We start from the raw sequence: 8,704 nt of genomic DNA, 5'->3' as shown, positions 1-8,704 counted from the left end.
TGTAAGAAATTTCTTCCCTACACACCCAATTTCCTCCCTGCAGATAGCAAATGAAACTCCACAAACAAAGCCATACCTTTAGCTCAAATTTCATTCAAGATGTATCAGAAATTAAAGTTCTTTGGTCACAGTAAGTCCTTGCAAAAACAGTGGCTGAATTTGCTATCCATTGCAATGGAGACTTTTGTTATGATTCCTCTGTAGGAATGTTAGTTCGGGTTTTTTTTAGAAGGATGTCCATGTTGTACATGGTGAACACGGCGGGAATGTTGTCGCCCAATATGGCATATTTTGGGACCTCGTGGTCTCAGGAAGAAATAGGATAATTTCCCATAATCAAATATATCAAGCCGAACACTGTAGAATATCCTCATTGTTCAGCAATTAAGTTGTCTCTGTATTTAGAGAAATGTCCTTCGTCCACCCACTGCATGGTGTCCAATGAAGGTAAAATCTTGGCACTCTATAACAGAGCACCGCTGTGTGTCTTTACTGTTCCGTGTTCATTTGTCAAACTGAAAAATAAACGCACATGTAATACAAAATTGGCGCATTCAAATTGAACCAATCTAGTGGAAGAGAAAAGGACATCTCCTATGAGGCTACAAAGTCTATTTTGAACTCTATCAAGGCAGGACAAGTCCTTTCTAGCAGCTCCTGCCCAGATGTGGCATTGTGGCAACAGTATTCCATCCTTGGACGTACCTGGCTTTTATATAGATAGACAATTGCATCAGCAGTGAGATATCTAGTGGATCAATAGAAGGATCTCACCATTTTTCCAGTGGCTTTGGCAACGGATTTAATGTATGTGTTCCATTTAAGATCAGGAGTAAAGGTCAAGCCCAGAAGCTTGTCAAAACATGAGGCCTCCCCAAGATGAGAGCCATCCATTTCAATTGATGCCAGATGGGGATCAGAGCGTTGATGATGTAAAAATAGGAGCTTGGTTTTAGATGCACTAAAAGTAACCAGGTATCTCTTCCCCCACTGTACCACGCGCTCAAGATCAGAGGAGAGAGAATCAGAGAGAACATTGTCATTTACGGCCTTTGATGTGTTGCCATAGATGGTCATGTCATAACTTTAGTAAAGGTATTTTTTATTTAAACAAAATAATACATTTTCACTAAGATTTAAATAAAAATAATGGATACAATATATTCCGTGATCATCATTTTATAAATATTGAAAATTTCATTAAAATTGGTTAATTTCCTGATTTTTGGTGAATTTTTAAGTAAAGGGAGGGGTCAAAATGTTTATCCATTTTGAGCATCGGCATTCACTTTGCTCATACTTAAGTATTGCCCAAAACGATTATATGTCTGAAATGTTCTTAACATAAGGAGGTTAGGGATGTCTATTTCGAAAGCCGTTCTTAACATAGGAAGGTTGGGGTGTTTATTTGTTGTAAGCATACCCAAAACCTATAAAAGTCGACATTTCAAATGTGAATGGGGAGTTGGACTTGTGGTGAAAAATACCAAATTAACTTTTTTCGTTTAAAAATTAAAAATGAAATTCTCTCGTTTTTGTTAATAAAATTTTATTTTTATATATAAAAAAAAATCTTTCATCTGTTTAATGTTATTCGCTCGATTACTTTTGAATTTTTGGGGAGTATGCGCAATAAAAAAAAAAAAAACAGATTAAAACAGAACGAAATTTAAATATCCGTTCCATTTTTTAAAACAACCATAAAAGAGAGCATTCTCCGCAAGTTTTATCGGAATTTATAATAACATAAAATTAATTTTTTGTTTTTTGCGCCTTCGGACATTTAATCGTTTGGGCCAATACTCCATTGTTATATTTGCGACTTGTGTGCAAATTGATGGCTATGCTATCCATTTTTTAACTTAATTTTTATTATTTCATCAGCTAGCAGTTCCACCCGGCTTTGCCTGGGCCCTATGTACTGTTCATAACTTTTTTTTTTTTATTACATTTTCACCCCAAACAAGGCAAATTGCCACTTTGGTGTAGAGTGCTACTATCAGGGGCAACAACTACTGGGGTACTATGTAGGGATTTGGGCAGCAAGATGTCGGTTCACGTTACACTTGAACTTCTGCACGTCAGTACTGTTGGGGAAGCAGGAACATGGAATGGAATTCCAAAGTCTAGCGGTTCTGGGGAAGAAACTATTGGAGTAGAAAGATCTTTTACATCTAGAGATCTCTACAGTGTGGGGGTGGGATTTAGCAGCCTGTCAGGTTTGTCGAGGGTGCTCACGTCGTGGGGGCACAAGTGATTGCAGTTCGTCAGAGCATTCATCGCTAAAATACTTGTAGAACAGGCAGAGGGATGCAACATTTCGTCGATGAGACAGTGCTAGCAACTTTATATATTAAAAAGTGTGAATATGTATGGTAATGCCTTTCTATATAATAAACTTCCTTAACTACCAAAGAGAAAAGTTGGTAGACACTGCAGACGTCAATTTGTTTTAAATTTGACCCCTTAATATTTATTGTTTTGGGCTCAAATTAAATTAAAATGTTTGACCCATGTCCAAGTAACCTACATCTAAAATTTCAAGTGTTTAGACTCTAAATTTGACAAAGGAGTTTGGTAGAGTCTGCAAAGGTCAACTCTTTCAACTTTGACATCTTGGCAGCCAAATTTTTGCCCAAAAACTGATTAAAAAGCTTGCTGCATGTCTGAATACCCTTTATGTAAAATTTCAAATGTTTAGACCAAAAATTGGCTTAATAGTTTGCTAGAAACTGTAAAGGTAAAATCTGTTGACCTTTGACCGCTTGAAAGCTAAATTTTCAGAAAAAAATGATTAAAAAGTTTGCGCTATGTCTGAATACCATTTATGTAAAATTTCAAATATTTAGACCAAATATTAGCTGAGTAATTTGGTAGAGATCGCATAGGTCAATTTTTTTATAACTTTGACCCCAATTATGACCCCTTTACATTTATTGTTTTGGGCTCAAATAAAATTATAAAGTTAGATCCCTGTCCAAGTAACCTATATCTAGAATTTCAAGTGCTTAGATTCAAAATTGGCAGAGGAGTTTGGTAGAGTTCTCAAAGGTCAAATCGTTGAACTTTGACCCCTTAACAGTCAAATTTCTGGCCGAAAACTGATCAAAAAGATTTTCCCAAATCTCAATAATCCCTGTGTCAAATCTCGAGTCTGTAGACTGAAAATTGACAGAGTTATTTGTTTTTTTGTTTTTTAATGCTTTTCTAACTTATATATATATATATATATATATATATATATATATATATATATATTTTTTTTTTTTTAATTACATTTTCACCCCAAACAAGGCAAATTGCCACTTTGATGTAGGGGGCTACTATCAGGGGAAGCAACTACTGGGGCACTATGTTGGGATTTGGGCAGCAAGATGTCTGTTCACGTTGCACTTGAACTTCTGCATGTCAGTACAGTTAGGGAAGCAGGAACCTGGAATGGAATTCAAGAGTCTAGCGGTTCTGGGGAAGAAACTACTGGAGTAGAAAGATCTTTTACATCTAGGGATCTCTACTGTGTGGGGGTGGGATTTAGCTGCCTGTCGGGTTTGTTGAGGGTGTCTACGTCGTGGGGGTACAAGTGTCTGCAGTTCGTCAGAGCATTCACCATTAAAATACTTGTAGAACAGGCAAAGGGATGCAACGTTTCGACGATGGGACAGAGACTGAAGCTTAGATGCCAGTTCAGGGCTATCAGATTTGCGACTCTTTTTTGAACCTTGTCTAGGAGTGAGAGACTAGTAGCAGATGCACCAGCCCAAATGTGACAACAATACCCCATACATGGACGAATGGTGGCCTTATAGAGGTACAGGATACTCTCAGGTGTCAGTAGTTTTCTAGCACGGTAGAGAGAGCCTAGCTTTTTTGCAGTGGCCCTGGCAATGTTTTCAATATAATTGTTCCAACTCATGTTTCCTGTGAACGTTAGGCCAAGCAGTTTGAAAGATGTACTCTCAGACAGGGAGTCACTGGCCATTGCTATTGGTGGCAGAGAAGGTTTCTTGTAATTATTGAAGGAAACCAGTTTAGTCTTGGCAGCATTGAATGTGACCATCCATTTATGTCCCCATTCCACTACGGATTGGAGGTCATCCTGTAGTGTTTTTACCATTACTTTAGATATGTGTTCATTTGTTTTCCTGTCATGCCTGTTATAGAGTGTAGTGTCATCAGCATATATACCCATCTCAGAGGCAGTTTTGTCGGGGAGGTCATTAATAAATATTAGGAACAATAGAGGTCCAAGGATAGACCTCTGAGGCACTCCTGCATTTATATCACACTGTTTAGATGTACGACCGTCAAGGACAACCTGGATTTTTCTCTTATCTAAGAAGGATTTAATTATGTTAAGTATTTTACCAGTGATACCATATGATTTAATTTTCCTGAGGAGACCCTTGTGCCATACCCTGTCAAAAGCCTTAGATATATCTAGAGCTACTGCTCTGCCATCCCTCGCTTTGTCCAGTGAATGGTATATACGTTCAGAGATTACAGTGAGGATGTCAGCTGTGGAACGGGCTTGTCTAAATCCATATTGTTTGTCAGTCAGAAGTTTAGCATCTGTAAGGTGCCGGACTAGAGCATGGTTAATTATGGTCTCAAATATTTTGGTGAAAAGTGGGAGGAGGCTAATGGGGCGATAATTTGATGGGTCAGTTCTTTCGCCAGAATTCTTGAATATTGGTACCACAGAAGCAGTTTTCTAACAGCCTGGAAAGCAAGATTCATTAAGGCATTTGTTGTAGAGTTTGGAGAGAACTGGAGCTACTTCGGCTGAGCACTTTTTTAATAGCACAGCTGGAATGAGATCAGGTCCACATGCTTTTGAAGTGTCAAGGTTTTTTATAATAGTGTGTACCTGAGCAGGGGTGATTTTTAGATTGTCTAGCGTAGCGTCTGTCCGCAAAGGAAAGTCAGGCAGGAGGTGGTTGGAAGGGTCCAGTATATATATATATATATATATATTTTTTTTTTTTTTTTTTTTTTTTTTTTTTTCAGGTAGGAAGATATCCAAAAATTGAAAATAAATGAATGTTGATAAGAACCTAAATCTTTGCCTATTGCCATGACTGACAATTTCTATCTCCTCAAAATTTGAAAAGGTCAGGAACCTTTTTAATTTTTCTTGACTGATGATATCTAATATGATTGAAACGGTCTGCACATTGTAGCAAGAAATGACTGTATTTACATAAAGAATATATATATATATATATATATATATATATATATATATATATACTAGCATGGGTACCCAGCGTTGCCTGGATTGACATGAAGTGTCGTTTGAAACACGGCTGTTATACTAATCATTTTCATCATGGGTAACGTGGATACCCCCCCCCCACAAAAATTTCAAAAATAAAAGAACGGATAAAAACATGTAAATGTAATCGCCCCCAAAAAGAAGTATCTGATACACTCTCCACCAGATATTGCGACAGAAGGGATCACTGTCCTAAGAAAATGCACAATTTTGTGAACCTAAAAAAATGCGTGCGTTTATTTTTTATTTTGGTAAATGTGTAGTTTAGCGGCGTAAATTATTTGCCAGACAAAAAATATAAAAACTATTTATTTTTATATAAAACACATTGCTAGACCCAAAGGCTGAAATAAAACCAGAAAAAAAAACTTCATTTTTATTTTTTTATCATTTATATTTATTATTCGAGGCCGCTATATTGCTTTTTCAAATTTGGCCTTTTTAAGGTTTTTCATGAACAATGTTTTTGGCCGCCATTTTTTTTTTTTGTAATGAAAGAGCGTAAAAAAGGCCAAATTTGGCCTTAAAAAAGCCAATCTGCCAAACCTAAAAAGGCCAAATTTTAAACGTGTAAGGCGTGCACATTTAGTCTAATAAAAAAATGATAAAAAAAACAAAAATGAATTTTTTTTTGTTTTATTTCAGACTTTGAATCTAATAATGTTTTATATAAAAATAAATAGTTTTTATAATTTTTTTGTCTGTCAAATAATTTATGCCGCTAAACTACACATTTACCTTTATTTTTTGTAAGGGCACTTTTTTACTGGCTTTTTTTTTTGTAAATAAAGGAAATTTCAGATTTGCTTTTTTTAGGGGGGGGCTTTTCGATTTGCTTTTTATTTGCCGTTTTATGTTTCTAATGTCATCCCCCCCCCCAAAAAAAAATTGAATTTGTCATATTTTGGGCTTTGTTTTGTTTATTAAATTGTTAGGTTAAAGTAGAGAATGGTCTCATAAAAAATAATTAAATTTATCGTTATTTTATGTTTCCAATGTTATTCCCCCTCCCCAGTTTTTTCCCTCCCTCTCAATCGCCAAACTTTTAAAAAATGCTAGAGGTGGCATGTCTCATTGAACGCTTGGTGTCCAAAAAGTGGGTGCTCACTTTACGTTAAATTTATATAGAAAAGTGATCCCCCACTCTAACATATTTTATTTTATTTTTTTTTCAAAATTTCTATTTTTTTTGCACTTATTTGCACTTCTGCAAACTAATAATATTCATAAAGGCTGTTTAAATGTATTAGGCTGAAAAAAAGTAGATCTCCATTTTTTTAGGGGTTAAACACCGCTGGGTCACGTCGTATAAAGTTACCTTTTTAATTAGAAAATTAAGTTTGAAATTAAAGCAAAAAAAAAAATGTAAATTATGGAATTTAGAGGAGGGAGGGGAGTTTCATTTTTTTAGGTATTAAACGACGCTGAATTACGTGGTAAAAATTTACCGATTTCTGTATTGCCGTAAGGAATAAAATAAAACAAACAAATGAAATCTTTTCAGTTTTTTTCGTAAGTGTTTTTTTTTTTTATATTAAAAGAAAAACAATAAAAGCCAAACATTTTTTCTATCTACACAGACTTATTTTTCCAGCTAGAAACTTTGAAATTACCAAATGATATTTGGTAAACGTTTTTTTTTTTTTATGAATAGCATCTAGGGGCAAATAACTCTAAAAAAATTTTTAAAAAAGGTCGCTGTTGGAAATATTAATTCCAAAATAAATTAAATTAAATATATTATCAATATAATTGTTGTTTAAAATTTATTAAATAACAATTTTAAATAGAATACTTAAAATAATTCTCTTGCTAAAAACATTAACTAAGTTTGCGCTATTTAGTAAAATCGATTTTTTTTAATGTCATATGCAAATAAGGTGGTCTCTTAATTGTATATTTTTGCAAGTATAATGCTATATATAGAAATAAATGAAAGATCAAAGACACGTTTTTTATATATTAATCAAATTGTGAACAGATAGACGGGAATACAAATTTATATATATATGTACTAGCAGGCCACCCTGCATGGCCTCGGTCATTAATTACGCTTGATTGATGCATATATCATATTTATTATTATACTAGCGAGGGGTACCCGGCGTTGCCCGGGTGTTTGGAGGTGTGTGTTTGGGGGGGGGGGTAAAAAAAAAGTAAGTGTGAGGATCAAACCCGAACCGTTGAGGCAAAGTTGTGAAAAAAAAAACGTGCGACGTTAACCATTGCCCCACAGCGACATGATTACGGAAACACGTTTGAATTTATTTAATTATTTGGATTTAGCAGGTGCTCGTTTTAATGAGTTAATTAGGTCAAGTTTGACTGCGGGATTTCATTTACTGCTGAACACTTTCCCGCCCCCCCCCCAAGATGTTATAGGAAAACGACTAACCCACATGCGGCGAGCGACAAATATTGAATATTTATCTTCCCGAAATCGAGCAAATTAAATAGACAGGCGAGCTTCGTTGTTAACTGTGAGATATTACGATTTATATGTGATATAAAAAGTTTTAAAAAGTTGTGAACCGACCGACCGCTTCTCTGAAAGAAGCCTTTTGTAGACATACAGAAAAAGCGAACACACATACAAACATTTTCGCTTATATATATATAGATTATATTGAACCCAATATATAGTAATGATTTTAAAAGTTTTTTCAAAAAATGACTCGTGCGCCACCGCCAAGAATCGGAACCAAAATGTTAAGCTTAGGATTTACTTTTTCCTTTGACATTAATGACTGTATTATCAAAACAAGGCTAAAAATTAAAACATGAACTAATAGCTATTACGCTATGCATGCATAGTCATAATGCTGTCGTTCGACCTTCACCTGGCAAATTTAATTTTTTTAAATTTTCACACTTTTGCACCGATTTTCCCCGGCAAAATCCCAAATGCATGGGTTCAAATACCTTATGTATGAAGTTTCATATATATGCATATATATGCATGGGTTCAAATACCTTATATATGAAGTTTCATATATATGCATATATATGCATGGGTTCAAATACCTTATATATGAAGTTTCATATATATGCATATATATGCATGGGTTCAAATACCTTATGTATGAAGTTTCATATATATGCATATATATGCATGGGTTCAAATACCTTATATATGAAGTTTCATATATATGCATATATATGCATGGGTTCAAATACCTTATATATGAAGTTTCATATATATGCATATATATGCATGGGTTCAAATACCTTATGTATGAAGTTTCATATATATGCATATATATGCATGGGTTCAAATACCTTATGTATGAAGTTTCATATATATGCATATATATGCATGGGTTCAAATACCTTATGTATGAAGTTTCATATATATGCATATACATGCATGGGTTCAAATACCTTATATATGAAGTTTCATATATATGCATATATATGCATGGGTTCAAA

Source organism: Euprymna scolopes, chromosome 39 (assembly GCF_053919585.1).
Source record: "Euprymna scolopes isolate OS-2025 chromosome 39, ASM5391958v1, whole genome shotgun sequence".
Lineage (NCBI taxonomy): Eukaryota > Metazoa > Mollusca > Cephalopoda > Sepiida > Sepiolidae > Euprymna > Euprymna scolopes.
The sequence above is the reverse complement of the archived record's forward strand: the minus strand, read 5'-3'. Positions refer to the sequence as shown.